The sequence below is a fragment of the Lipotes vexillifer genome, unplaced genomic scaffold (genome assembly GCF_000442215.2).
Source record: "Lipotes vexillifer unplaced genomic scaffold, Lipotes_vexillifer_v1.1 scaffold39, whole genome shotgun sequence".
Classification (NCBI taxonomy): Eukaryota; Metazoa; Chordata; class Mammalia; order Artiodactyla; family Lipotidae; genus Lipotes; species Lipotes vexillifer.
The window spans coordinates 3881625-3897171 of NW_006787038.1; the positions used below are offsets into that span (position 1 = coordinate 3881625).

General features: G+C 49.2%; 1 protein-coding gene across 1 annotated transcript in view; it reads left to right on the forward strand.

Annotated features, from left to right (window-relative positions):
• TMEM63C (transmembrane protein 63C) overlaps positions 1–15547 on the forward strand; it is a 73744-nt gene that overhangs the window by 1086 nt on the left and 57111 nt on the right. The window lies entirely within an intron of this gene.

Genomic DNA, 15547 nt, shown 5'->3' on the forward strand with positions numbered 1-15547 from the left:
CGTATTCATTGGGTCGGGGGGGGTGGGGTGGGTGGGCAGGAGTCTTGCCTGGGGTCCCCCTCTGTCTGCCTGTTGGTTACCTCTCTGGACCACCCCCATGCAGGGATTCCCTGGGGCTGTGCCTCCCACTCACTGGGCTGGCATGGGAGGGGCGCGCTCTCCCCCGTAGTCTACAACGCGGTTATGACTTATGGCAGCGTCACGGCTGCGCTGCAGTTGGCGGGGGGGGGGGGGGGGTGGGTCGGCCTCATTCTGTGCTGAGTAGGCTGGACTTCTGGGCTCTCAGGGGCAAAATATGCCACCTTTTCTCATATGCTTTCAAAGAAAGGTTCTTGCGTTCATCCTCACCTTGGCCTTGAGAGAGAAACTTTGGATCTGGATGACGGACCTGGGGAAACTGAGGCCCAGGGGTGCTGTGGCTTCACCAAGGTCACTCAGGAGGTCCTGCAGAGCTGGCCTCCCAGGCACTGCCTTGCCCTGAAGCTCTCTGGAGGGGCAGGGGCTGAGCTCAGTCTGTAGGCCTCCGCTCCAATCTGGGGTGGACACCCCCCACCCCCAGTGCCCCCTTTCCTCATTCCTGAGAATGGAGGGAGATATAACTTCTGTGGAGGCTCCAGAGTGTCATGGCTGTGAGCATTGCAGGGATCATAATTGTATGAGGACAGGGAAAAATTACTCATGAAAAACAGTCATCTAAGCAGAGGAGCTACGGGCCCCTGCTCTCCTTGTGGGCTCAGGGAGAGAATGAGAGTTGGCTTCCAGGGGAGGAAGGCCGGAAGGGGCAGCCCAGTTCTGGGCTTCAGTCTCGTGTACCAGCCTTGATGAAAGCCGATTGGAAGTTCCCAGGCTGCTGTGGGAAGGACGGGGGACAGGCAGGTGGACGTTCTCCGTTAAGAGCCCTCCTCTCCCTGGAGAAGGGCTGGGGGAACTGAGTCCACCTTCTCTCAGCGTCAACCCCACCACCACCCCGTGGATCTCAGCCCTGCTCCCTCCCCAGCTCCTGTCGCCCGGAGAAATGGACCGCATAGGATCTGTTGCCCTTGGAGGTGAACTTCTCCTGAATTCACCTTGTGAATTCACCCTCCTGCTCCCTGGTGCAGATGCCTTTCTCTGGGGGGAAACTGAGGCGGGCAGAGAGCTGTATTTTATTTTAGAGCTGGAGCCAGGCAGTGTCACTGTACAGGTGAGGAAGCTGAGGCACAGAGGGTGTAGCGAGTTGCTCCAGGGGTCTTACCTGCACCCAGGTCTGCTGACTCCCCCGGCCCATCGCAGGGAAGACCGGATGAGGCCCCTTCCTCTCTCCTCCTCTCCACCTTCAGCCCCTGCCCCGGTGAGGTGAGGCTGTGAGCGCCCCTTGATGGGAGGCGGGTGTCAGCACCCCCTGATGGGAGGCGGGTGTCAGCGCCCCCTGATGGGAGGCGGGTGTCAGCGCCCCCCGATGGGAGGCGGGTGTCAGCGCCCCCCGATGGCAGGCGGGTGTCAGCGCCCCCCGATGGCAGGCGGGTGTCAGCGACCCCCGATGGCAGGCGGGTGTCAGCGCCCCCCGATGGGAGGCGGGTGTCAGCGCCCCCCGATGGGAGGCGGGTGTCAGCGCCCCCCGATGGCAGGCGGGTGTCAGCGCCCCCCGATGGCAGGCGGGTGTCAGCGCCCCCCGATGGCAGGCGGGTGTCAGCGCCCCCGATGGCAGGCGGGTGTCAGCGGTAGGGGACACAGCTCCAGCATCTTCTCCTCCATTGAGATGTGTGTTCAGATTTCTTAGGAAAGAAGCGACTTGAAGATGGGAGCCAAGGTCTCTTGGTTACCTTCCCATCGTGCACCCAGAGAGGACACACAAATTCTGTGGGCCTCTCAGAGCCAAGAGCAGCTATTTCTCCTGCCCTGGTGCCAGCAGCTGTGATCACAGCCACTGAGGGGGCCCACGGGCAGAGGGACTTCAGTTATCCCTCTGACGGCATCACAGGATGGGAAGTCCGTGATTCTGAGCAAAACAGTTACCATGTGCCTGGTGCATGAGTTGATGCTTTTCAGACACACCCTCTGAGCACAGAGCCCCTGAAAGCTGGCCCCTGGTGATTCCATCGCATGCCCTGGGCTACATGATGACCACAAGTAATCACTGGGGTGGCCTGTGGGAGGGGATGGGGTTCCCAGATCTCAGCTGCCCGTGGAGGGACAGTACAATGCCAGAGAGAGAAGTACCCACCGTGTGTCTGGCTCCTCTACCCCCCAAGGGTCCCTTCTAGCCCTTCTCCAGGAGGAAGGCCACTGCCCCATGACCCAGGGAAGCTGGTGGCGATCCCTCCTGGTTGGCAGAGGCAGAGGCAGAGGCAGAGGCAGGCCTTGGAGAGGCCCTCAGGTAGTGGGAAGAGAAGCACTTACAGAACATGGTACCTGCTTCTGGACCAGAGCCCCTATTAGCTTGCACTCTGCCCTCCAAGTTTCCCTACCTGAAAACATGAAAACACCTTCCCCTGATGGGTGGGAGGGCTTTGGACACATGTCAAGTGTTTATTGCAGATGGGAAATGTTATTCCTGGAGACTCTGGTCTAGATTGAAGCCATCTGTTTCCGGCCTCGGTGGGGGAAATGTGGCCAATCCCTCTGCGGAGGCTGCCCTCTCCCCGCCATGGCCAGTCTAGAGCACCCTTCTAGGTTTGGCAGGCAGGCCATCCTTTCCCAGCCCAGTTCATGTTGTGTTTTGGCCCTTGAGGACTTCCTTTCCCCCTCCTCAACCACCTGTGACATTTAACATGATTTCCACACGGTAAAATGTTGATGACTGGTGGCACAGCAGACCTGCCTGCAGGCCTGGATCCTCCCCACTGACTCTGGAATCCCATGGACTCTCCACTCTGGTTCTTCCTGGGAAGGAGCTGGTGAAAGAAATGTAGAGATAATGGGCGTAAAGTGCTGGGAGCTCTTTGCACAGAGTGTCCAGGGTGCAGGGAGGCCACAGAGCATTCAGGGCCATGGGCAGTCTTGCCCTGGGAAGGCTGTAATGTAAGCGCTTAGGGGAAGCACTCAGCTTCAAGTGAGGCCAGCAGCTTTTAGTGCACTGTTTTGCCTGACGTGGGGCCCGGCATTCCCTCCTCTTACCTCTCCAGGACAGCAGTGGGTTTTGCAGCTCACTCACAGGTCAGCATGGGTGGTGTACAGCGGGCCCCTCATTCTTCCCACGAGGTGGCTGGTGCAACTTGTGCAAAACAGGGTAATGGGGGAGTTGAGATGAGAACATGACATGGGCAGCTCATGAGGTATGCTGTGTCCTTGTTCTAGATCTGTCTGGATTGCTCTGGACCAACCAAGGGTGGCTCTTTAGAAGAGCACCAGTGGCCAGAACTTTCTGTCCTGTGTTTCTAGGGCAGGGTAGGTACCCAAGCTGCCACGGTCCTTCCCAGCGTGCCTGGGGCTGGTACTGGAACCCGCAGAGGCAGGGGGAGGGGGTATCCCACTGTCACCTCCGGCCTCCTCGTGATTAGTAATGCTCCAAAAGGAACCTGAAGCCTGGGCCTAATTAGAAAACCAGGATCCAAGTGTCCTGAGCTCCCTCCTTCTGCTTTTCTCACTTTCCACTCTGCTGTTTCACGTGAGCACCTGGGAGGCAGGCTCTGAAGAGCTGAGCTAGGGTGGCTGAGGTACAGCACAGCCCTGTGCCACCTGCAGACCCTTGTTGATGCCAAGTCGGGGCCTCTGGCAGCCTCAGAGGATCAGAGGCAGAGAGGTCAGGCCAGCTTCCAGCCAGAAGCCAAGCCTGCCCTCTCCATGACTGAGTGGCCTCACCAAGGAAGGTGACCCCGGAGACAGGAGCCTTCTCCTTCCTCTAGCTGAGTCTTCTCAGAATTGTGCCCAGCCAGCGGGACACTGGCCCCAGGCCACGGGGTCCAGGCAAAAGAGCAAGGCACCCTGAGATCTGTGGAGATACCGATGAGCAAGGTGGACTTCTGGCCAGTTGGCCAAGGATACGGCTATTAGGTTTTTGATGTGGAGGCCAACCGTGCTTGATGGAGGGCTTGGGAGCATGGAGGCCGGCACACCAGACACACTGCCTGGGGGCACTTGGGAGCTGAGTTTCCACCTGCTTTATTAACTGCTCACTTCACCTCTGTGAGTCTTCCATTCACAACATGGCAGAATAACCCCCACTGCAATGGGCCATTTGGAGGATGAGTGGGAGGAAGCAGAAAGGTGTCTGGCATGTGATTGGTGACTGGGAGCCCCCTTCTTCCCAACTGCTCACCCTTTTACGTGCTGAGTGGCCAGCTGTCCTGGGGTCTCTGGGCTGGCTGGCCACGCTTTGGTGGCAGTAGCTGACCAACGGTGTTGGTGGCCCTAGGCACTGTTGGAGCTGAGCTGTTCCCTTAAAAAGAGCTTCAGATCCCTGAGGACCTGGTAGAGGGGGACATCTCAGAGCCAGAGCGGGACATCCTTCAATACAGCAAACAGGTTGGTACCAGGTCAGGGATCCCTCCTGGGCCAGGACCTAGTGTGCCCAGGCCTGCGAATTAGGCCAGACTTTGGGGAGACTTCCTCAGGCACCGGAAGAGCAAGAGCCTGAACAGTGTCCCTGGCCTGAGATCCTGGTGCCACTCAGCGACCTCACATTCCTTGTCATTACTTTTTAGTCCTCTGCACACCCAGGAGAGGGGCGGAGCAGGTGTGAGTAGCCCACTCGTTAGAAGAGAAAGCTGGGGCTCAGAGAGGTTGTAATAGCCACAGCCACACCCACGCACAACAGTGGCGGAGCCTAAACTGGCCCAAGGCTGGTCCGTGTCCAGGGGAGGGTCCCTCCTCCCTGGAGCGCAGCTGACACATCCTCAGCTCGCCTGCCATTGCCGCTGCTGGTGGTTTGGCTGAAGTTGCTTAAGACGAAGTGAAGGTCATGCGTTTTCCCCTTCCCCTCCACTCTGGGCAGGGTGCCCAGAGCTGGGTTCTGCTGAAGGGCAACAGGAAAAATGGAAGGATAGGATTCCCACCCCACCCCACCCATGCCCTGGGACACACTGAAGGCGTGTTCAGGATGCCTGAGCCCAGGCAGAGGGACGAGATGCTTCGCACTTCACAGAGGGACTCCTCGGAGCCCTGGTCCAGGCACTTGCGCAGAGCAGGGAGCGTGGAGGGGACAGGAAGCGATGTGCAAGCCCCTGGCCTGGGCTCCCAGAGCTGCCAAGTGGAGGAGCAGGTAGAGCTCCCTCCCTCCTGTGGGTACGGGAAGGAAACCCAGGCCCCACAGCCCTGATTTTTTCCCAGAGACAGAGGAGGAAAAGAGGTTGGGAGGAGTGGGCTCTCTGACATAGGCCTTATTCCAGGGGCCGAGAGCAGCTACCTGCCTGCCTGTCGGATGAATCATCTTGGAGCCCAGCTCTGACCTGGTCCCTTCTTACTGGCTCCCCAGAGCCCACCACTGAACGGTCATCTTGGATTAAGCCCCAAATACCTTTTCCAGTCTGCCCTCCTGCTTCCTTCACCCTTCCCTCCCACCCTGCTCCAGCTCAGAGGCTCTTCCTGCATGGGGACAGGGGAGGTATCAGATCACCTTGAAGTTTTTACAAAACACGCACCCCCCACCCCCAGCTCGGTTAAGAACCATTACTCTGGCAAATCAAATGTACCCTGGATTGTCCCACCCACTCCCCCCCATCCCAGTCCTTGCCCTCATCCCCATCCTCATCTGTTCAGGGTCTCCCTGGTCTTCAAACCCCAATTTGAATGCCTTCTCCTCCATGAAGCCTTCCCTGGATCCCAGCCACAGGAGGTCTCGTAGCCTTTAATGCGCTTGTCCCATTTGAGTCTGTCTCTTCTGCTAGACAGTGAGCTCATCCTTTCATTTATCGTGTTCACTGAGTGCCAGTCACATACATGCCCTCCAGTAACTCATGGGGAAGGGGCAGGTAGGCACATCACCAGATAATGACGACAGCTTCAGAAATGCTCCAATAATGGCTGTACAAACACCAGGGGACATTTGGGCAATGGCAATTAAAGGTGAAAATGTACATACTTTATGACCAACAGTTTCACATCTGGCTGTATAATTATCCAGAGAAACTCACACATGTGCATAAGGAGACGGTTCCATGGCTATCTAGGGCAGCAGTGTTCGAAACACAAAAAAAGAGGTCTTGACCTCAATATCTACAATAATGGAGCGGACAAATAAAAATGTGATGTTACAACAGCAGTTAAAATATAAATAATTGGAGAATTTTATGTTTCATAAATTATACCTCAAAAGAGTTGATATATATGTATATACACACACACACACACACACATATCCTTTATTATCATGCATCAATCTCAAAAACAATATTGCAAAAAAAGGAAATTGCAGAATAGTACCATTAGTGAAAATTTAATTTTAATAAAAATCACAAAACAGTGTCTATGATTTATGGACACAGACATGTTGCAATGCTGTCATACCTACCAAGTTCATGCTTGTGCTGGTCTTTGGAGAAGCAGAGAGAGGGCACTGAGACTGAAAGGGGAAAAGAAAGGACTTCTAATTTGTAACACCCCTTTTAACAGGAAAGATCGGAAGCAAAAATGACAGAATGTTAACATTTGGGTTTTTTTAAACTTTTTTTTGTTGAGGTAGAGTTGATTTACAGTGTTGTGCCGATCTCTGCTCTACAGCAAAGTGACTCAGCTATACACACATAGACATGATTTTTTTAATATTCTTTTCCATTACGGTTTATCACAAGATATTGAATACAGTTCCCTGAGCTATACAGTAGGACCTTGCTGTTTATCCATCCTGTATATACCAGCTGGCATCTGCTAATCCCACACTCCCAGTCCTCCCCTCCCCCACCCCTCCCCCTTGGCAACCACCAGTCTGTTCTCTATGTCTGTGAGTCTGTTTCTGTTTTGTAGATTGGTTCATTTGTGCCACATTTTAGATTCCACGTATAAGCGATATTATATGGTATTTGTCTTTCTCCTTCTGACTTACTTCACTTAGTATGATAATCTCTAGTTGCTTCCATGTTGCTGCAAATGGCATTATTTTTTCTTTTTTATGGCTGAGTACTATTCCATCATATATATGTACCACATCTTCTTTATCCATTCGTCTGTCGATAGACATTTTGGTTGTTTACATGACTTGGCTGTTGTGAATAGTGCTGTTATGAACATAGGGGTGCATGTATCTTTTTGAATTATAGTTTTGTCTGGGTATATGCCCAGTAGTGGGACTGCTGGATCATATGGCAATTCTATTTTTAGTTTTCTGAGGAACCTCCATACTGTTTTCCATAGTGGCTGCACCAACTTACATTCCCACCAGCAGTGTAGGAGGGTTCCCTTTTCTCCACACCCTCTCCAGTGTTTGTTTGTTTGTTTGTTTTTTGTGGTACATGGGCCTCTCACTGTTGTGGCCTCTCCCGTTGCGGAGCACAGGCTCCGGACGCGCAGGCTCAGCGGCCATGGCTCACGGGCCTAGCTGCTCCGCGGCATGTGGGATCTTCCCGAACCAGGGCACGAACCCGTGTCCCCTGCATCGGCAGGCAGACTCTCAACCACTGCGCCACCAGGGAAGCCCCGAGTGTTTGTTGTTTGTAGACTTTTTAATGATGGCCGTCCTGACTGGTGTGAGGTGGTACCTCATTGCAGTTTTGATTTGCATTTCTCTAATGATTAATGATGTTGAGCATCTTTTCATGTGCTTACTGGCCATCTGTAGGTCTTCTTTGGAGAAATGTCTATTAAGGTCTTCTGCCCATTTTTCATTTGGGTTGTTTGTTTTTTGTTGTTGAGTTGTATGAGCTGTTTGTATATTTTGGAGATTAAGCCCTTGTCTGTCACATCATTTGCAGATATTTTCTCCCATTCCATAGGTTGTCTTTTCGTTTTTTTTATGGTTTCCTTCGCTGTGCAAAAGCTTGTAAGTTTGATTAGGTCCACAGAATATTAACATTTGTTAATTTTGTTGGTTTTATACTTTTAACTTTTTTGTGTCTAAAATTTTTCAAAATTAAAAAAAAAATTGAGCAATCTGGGATGTCAGAGGAAAGGTGCTGACTTTTCCCAGGGAAATCAGGAAAGGTTTCAAGAGGAGGTGACAGCTGGGTGTTGACGGAAGGGTGGGAGTTGGTGGGTTTAACTGGATGGGGGGAGTTGGGGAAAGGAGATGTAAGGTGTTCAAGGCCAGGGAGTATGTGGGCAGGCTCTTTGCACCTTTCAAATGTTTATCAAGCTGCCCCTCCCCTGCTACTTTCCTCATCCTCATCCCTCATTCTAGCTCCTCTATTTGTGGGCTGTGCACATAGTAAATAGGCTCCTGGAAAAAAAAAAATCATGTGTCACTTTATGATTTTTTTAAGTCCAGATACTATAATGTGAGTTGGGGGAGGAAGGAGCCAAACATAAAATTGAACATTAAAATGGAGAAATAGCCAGTGATACAGAGAAAACAGAAAGAATTCTTTAAGGATACTGTACTTGACCACATGCAAGTTGAAAACCATCTGAAACTGAGAGTTTTCTGAGAAAACGCAAATCATCAGTTTGACCCCAGAAGAACTAGAAAACCCCAACAGACCAATAATCATGGAAGAAACTGAGTTTTCATAAAACTCCACTCCAAAAACCCCAGGTTTAGACAGCTCTTAATTTCTATCAAACCTTCAAGGAAGAGATAATTCCAATGTTATTTAAACTGCACCAACTGTGCCAGATCACAGAGAAGGAAAGATTCCAGAGTAGTCTATGAAGCCAGCACAACACTGACAAAAACAGCACACACACACACAAAAGAGATAAAGTACTACAAAAAATCTCATTTATGAATATTGGTGCAAAATTCATAAATTACTAGAAACAGATAGATTCACACAACATTATGTTTAAAAAATGAATATACCACAAGCAAGTGGGGTTATATTCCAGAGATATAGATTCAATATTAGGAGAACTATTAATATCATTGAACAAACGAACAGTTCAAAAGAGATGAAAAATCATATAAGCAGCTCCAAAAATGCTAAAAATACTTAAAAGGCATTTGATAAAGTTCAACATATGTCCCTGATTTTAACTCTTACTTAATAGGAATAGATGGATATTGCTTAACATTTTATGTGTTTGTGTATGTATGTGTATATGTGTGTACAAAGACATACCTACAAGGAACAAGTGACCACCATTACCTTCATTCTTTAACACTTCCCTGGAAGTACAAGCCAATACAAAGTTTGAAAATGTGAGTTATAAAAGGAGGCCAGTTTATCAGTTTAAATTGTAGATGATGAGATTGGCCATCTGGAGAAAAAAGAAGAAGGTAGTCCACTGAAAAACTATTAGAAATAATAATGGAATATACTAAGGTGACTGCTAATAAGTATTAAGAACAAAAATGGATCGTTTTCCTGTATATAAACTTTAGCCTCTTTTAAAATATAATGGGGCTTCCCTGGTGGCGCAGTGGTTGAGAGTCCGCCTGCTGATGCAGGGGACGCGGGTTCGTGCCCCGGTCTGGGAAGATCCCACATGCCGCAGAGCGGCTGGACCCGTGAGCCATGGCCGCTGAGCCTGCGCGTCCGGAGCCTGTGCTCCGCAACGGGAGAGGCCACAACAGTGAGAGGCCCATGTACCACACACACACACACACACAATATATATATATATATATATATAAATGAAAAAAATATTTTTTATATCAGTAAAAGTGCTAAAAATAACTAGAAGTGAGTCTAACCCGAGGGGGCAAGAACAGCTCTTATTACTGCTGCTCACTCCTGGTTCCCAACACTTACTTAGAACAGGGCTTCACACATAATTATAGGTATTTGTCGAGTGATGGAACTGCCTCACAGGTCAATGAAACAAAAAAGTATATCTAGACAAAGACCCAAGCACATTTACTATGTGGTGATGATAATAGTAATCACCAACATATAGTAATTCCCATGTGCCAGGCACTGTTCTGTGGCCCTCACCTGTAGCCTAATACGTGATCTATCGTGGAGAATATTCTGTGTGCCCTTGAGAAGAACGTGTATTCTGCTGCTGTTGGGTGGAGTGTTCTATATATGTCCGTTGGGTCCAGTTGGTCTATAGTGTTGAATAATATCCAAGTCCTCTGTTTCCTTATTCATCTTCTGTCTGGTTGTTCTACCCATTATTGAAAGAGGTTTATTGAAATCTCCCACTATTATTGTGTTACTATTCCTCCCTTCCATTCTGTCAATGCTTTCTTCATATATTTGGGTGCTCTGCTGTTAGGTGCATATATGTTTATAATTGTTATTTCTTCCTGGGGAATTGACTTTTTATCATTATATAATATCCTTCTTTGTCTCTTTTGGCAGTTTTTGACCTAAAGTCTGTTTTATCTGATATAAGTGTGGCCACCCTTGGTCTCTTTTGTTTACCATTTGCATGGAATATCTTCTTCCATCCTTTCACTTATAGCCTGTGTGTGTCTTTACAGCGAAGGTGAGTCTCATAGTTTCATCTTTCTACAACCTTTTTCTGAAATAAGTCATTGAATTCTCATAATAACCCTAAGCAGATGGTGCTATTGTTGTCCTCATTTCTTCCCAAAGTTAGAAATATTTATTTATTTAGAATGAGAAATGAAATTATATCAAATAATGTGTCAGAAAGCTGACAAGTACCACACATATACTAAAATCCATAGAAATAATATAATATTTTTCTTAGTGAACTGCCTGAAAATCCCCACAATACTTTGTTTCCCTGTATTTTCCCCTACATAATTCGGTTAACCCCATTTTTAGACAAGGAGACTGAGGCACAGGAAGGTTAGGTAACTTCTCCTAGATCCAATGAAGTTGGCATTTGAAAACTTGACTCTTTGTTATCCATCCTAATACATAGTTAAACTGAGATTTTGAATGTAGAGGGGTGACGGGCAGAAAATCAATTATTCAAACATGACTTTGAGACAATTAGCCCCTTGGAGAAAGAAATAAAGCTGGCCTACCACACTTGAAACACCAAAATAAATTCTAGAAAGAAAATTAAAAAGAAGCAAAGATTAAAAAGAAAAAAAATCCTAATACTAGTGGAAAACATGGGCAAATATTTTTAGGATCCTCTAGTAGGAAATACTTTTCTTTTTTTTATTATAAATTTATTTTGTTTTTTTTTGTTTTTTTTGTTTTTTAAATTTATTTATTTATTTAGTTTTGGCTGTGTTTGGTCTTCGTTTCTGTGCGAGGGCTTTCTCCGGTTGCGGCAAGTGGGGGCCACTCTTCATCGCGGTGCGCGGGCCTCTCACTGTCGTGGCCTCTCTTGTTGGGGAGCGCAGGCTCCAGACGCGCAGGCTCAGTAGTTGTGGCTCACGGGCCTAGTTGCTCTGCGGCATGTGGGATCTTCCCAGACCAGGACTCGAACCTATGTCCCCTGCATTAGCAGGCAGATTCTCAACCACTGCGCCACCAGGGAAGCCCCAGGAAATACTTTTGACTACAGAAAAATCTGAAATTTCTGTAAGCAAAAGATGCCATAAATAAAGTTTAAAAAAGAGACAAATGACAATTTGTAATGCACGTACAAGTTAATTGCCTTAATTTAGAAAAACCTCTTAAAAATCAGTAAGATAAATTAGAAAGAACATAGTTCACAGAAAAATAAATGCAAAGGCCAGTCAATCAATAAACATGAAAATAATGCCTGCCCTTTCTGATATTTAAAGAATTACACATTGAAACAAGATGCCATTTTCAACTTGCATATTGGCAAAGTTAAAAAATTCGATAATTCACAGTGTTGTCAAGGGTGGCAGGGGGTAACAGGCACTCTTCACACGTGGCTGGGCAGCGCAAACTGGTTCATCCTCTTTGGAGGACAATTTGGCAATATCAGAATTTTAGATCCACCTAACTTTTGACTCCTTACGCCTAGGGATTTATCCTACAGCTAACCTCACACTTATGCACAAAGATGTATAATCAAAGCTGCTTACTGCAGCTTTGTTTGTGCAGCAAAAATGTAGAAACAATCTAAACATCCACCAACAAGGATAGATTCATGTAAATCATAGTGCATCCTTCAGTGGAACATTATGAACTGCTACAGGAATGAAGGCTCTGTCTCTTGGTATGCAGAGATGTGTGATGTATACTAACTAAGAAACAAAGATAGAGTACCGGGAATATGGTCCTGGTTGGGTTTAAAATAAAGATGCAGGCATAGATATATATTTGTCAATATTTATGGAAAAATCCTTGAAGAAAACAAACAGGAAACTTAACAATGTTTATGTTTGGGAGTGGAACAGAGGTCTGGAATAGCAGGGAGACTTTTCATTCTGCATTATTTTGAATGGTTTGATTTGTCCCACCGTAAGTATGTTATTTTCAGAATTCAAAAAGTGAATTTAGGAAAAACTATTTATACAGGGAGAATACTACTTAAAATGCTCCCTGAACTTTCTTTTTAAATTTACTTCTCAGTGGGTTCTCCTCTCCTTACATTCATAATTTCACACCTGGAAGGGCCCAAGAGTTCATCTCCAATCTGCGTTTTGTCCACGAGGAAAATGAGACCCAGAGAGGTTTTCAGGGCCTGCCCAGGGCCCCTGACTAGTCTGCTGCAGAGACTGGGCTCCTATGATGCTGCTTTTAGGGGAGGGACTGAGGACCCCCTCATGCGTATGATCAAAGTTTCATCCTTGGACTTGTAGACCTTTTCCCAGCACATAGTGCAGCGAGTCCTAGTTCATTTGCACTCACGTGGGAAACCTGTTAAGATGCATGTTCCCAGGCACCTTCCTGGAGATGGGCTGGGATAGGGTCCTTAAACCTGCGGTTTAGCAAGACCTCCACCCCAGGATGATCCTGGTCTTACTTGAAGTCACCTGATGGTTATGGGTCCTTCTGATCTCCCCAGCTCAGCCCTGCAGGCAGTGTCTGTGTATCTAGCTGAAGCCTCCACCCCACTGAGGGAAAGTGGGAGTGTTCTAGCTCACCAGGGGGAAGAAGCAGAGTGGACCTAGGTGCCGGGACTCCAGTGCAGTGTTCTGTCCATGGTCCCCCTCCCTTTGGGCCCTTGCCCATCTGCGATGAAGGATGGCTCCTTGGCTCAGCCACCCCAGGGCTGGGCAGCTGGATGTGGAGGTGGGGGGCAGACTGGGGGTCATGGCTACATCCTGGGTGTCCCTCACCCCATCAGAGCTCCCCTGAGTCAGGCCTTGTGGGAACATGCTGACAAGCATGTTGGACCTGGGAGGGGCCTGGCCTGCTTGGGCTGGGGGAGGAGCCACAGGGAGACTCAGGGAGGACTGGAATCCATGCCCGCCTGTCCTGAGAGCGCTTCTTTTTCCGTGTGCCACAGAGCCTTGGAGGACCCATCTTTGTGGTCAGGAATTAAGCAGGGACGCAGCCGGGACGCTTGGAAGCACCTGAGGACTGATTAAGAGGAGGGAGGGCCAGTGACAGCCCAGCTCCTGAGTCCCCGACCTCATCTGCTGCTCCAGGTAGGTGCTGTTGCCATCATCCTACCCAGCAGGGCAAAGCCCCTACCACCAGCTCCTTCCTCAAGCCCATGGCCCGTGGCTGTCTAGTCAACGCTTGAGCAAAGGCCCTCCCCAGCCCTCCTAAATCCGTAGCCTAACAGGAGAGGCCAGGAAGGACACTGTCCCAGGTGACCCTGGCTCCTGAGACCTGGGAAAGGGGCCAAAGACTCTCTGGCTCTGGTTAGGATGCCCCCAGCCCGAGCTGCTAGCTGAGTCCCAAGTGGCTCCTGCCCAGCTGACTCCAGTTTGGGAACGGGCCTAGTCCCAGCCTGACAAGGCTCTTCTGAGAGTTCCCTGCCTCTTGACAATTTTTCCTTGGGAAAAGGTTAAGACAGATGGTATCTTCATAGACTGTTGGAGCTGGAAGGACTCAGTGATATGTTCCAATCTCAATTTCTTTTAACTTCTCAAGCATTACTTATATGAATAGTGTCATTTAAAATGGTGTAGGCAAACGTCTCAGAGGAATCAAGCGTAATCTTGTTAAAACAGCCCAGGAAGCCCTGGGTCTCAGGGCCCTTCCTGGGTGCAGCTGCCTCCTCCCCACACGGCCTCAGCCACCCTGAGCCCCTGCTCCCTCCCTCTCCTTCCATCTACCTGGTGACTCCCAGAAACTCATCCTCCTTTTCGAAAGGGATGCTGGTGGTGATCAGACCTCCAAAGCTAGAAGGTGTTAAAGCCAGGTTAGCATCAAAGTGAGGCTTTCTCTCCTATTTAAGTAAATAAGTTAATACATAAAACCAAGAAAGGATTGGATAGTCAGGGGAGGCTATAACTGTGATAAGATTTCTGTCTGAGAGACTCTAAAATTTCTTTTCCATGAAAGAAGTTATCCTGTATGGGCTCTTTGGCCAAGAACATTGTGATTGTTGCTATTATCAATGAAAGTGAACTCAGCTATAGTTCTTTTCAGTTCAGATCAAAGTGCTTGATGTTCACATCTCCCTTATACTTTCCTGGTCTGGCCTTGTGAGAGCCCTCCAAGGCAAGGAGTCTAAACTGCAGGCAGTGTTTCACTTCTCTTCCTTTGGCCCTGCCCACTGCCCAGACCATGCTGGACCCTTGTTCCCCCAATCCAGATCACTGCGAGAGGCAGCATCAAATAATGGTAAAGAAGGCAAGCTTGGGAGGCAGGTGAGTTCAGCTCCCAGCTCCACCACCTACTAGCCTTGCAATTTCTCTACACATCAGTCTTCTCATCTGTAAAATGGGAATAACAACGTACCCCCTAGGGTTACTATGAAGAGAAAAGTTGATATCTGTAAAGCACTTGAAACAACTCTAGCACTCAGTAAGTGAGTGCTTAACACGTTAGCTTGGATCATTACGAAAGCGTGTTCTCCCCCAACCATGCTTTGCTGCCTGATTCACCTCCCTAAACCACCACGCAGTCATCTCACTCCCCGGCTCTAAAATCATCCATGGCTCCCCATTGCCTATTTAGTGACTGCTGAATGTTTGCTGAGAGAGAGAGTTTCTACCCTCAAGGAAGGTTAACTGCGTTCCTCGGCTGGGAACCCACAGCTGGGGTTTTGATCCAAGCTCTTTGGCCTCCCCACTGGTGGGGAGCTAGATCTGTTGGGCGCTAGATCTGTACACAGGGGTAGGTTTGGTTTCCCTGCATCTGCTGGGGCCACAAAGGCAGGGAGCCCTCTTTTGGACTCCAGCTCTCATGGTGCACAGCGGAGTGAGGAGAGGACGCCTGGCCACGGGCCAGAACAGGCAGTGTTCACACCCTGATGAGCTCAGGCCAGGTGGCAGGTGTGACATCATTGTCCTCGTTCATCATTGGGACGTGGCCAAAACTTCAGCTTCCATAGCTCAGGTGGGAGGCCCGAGGCCAACAGAGACCACCCATGCTGTGGCACCTTGGACAGAGAACTCAGCAAGCTCCGCTCCGCGCATCTCAGCTGCTTCTCTGGCAGAAGAGAGGCCGTGTGCCATGGAGGAGCAAGCACTGGGTTGGAGGAGGATAGATCCATGTTCCAAATGAGGCTCCTCGGGCTTCCCTGGTGGCACAGTGGTTGAGAGTCCGCCTGCCGATGCAGGGGACGCGGG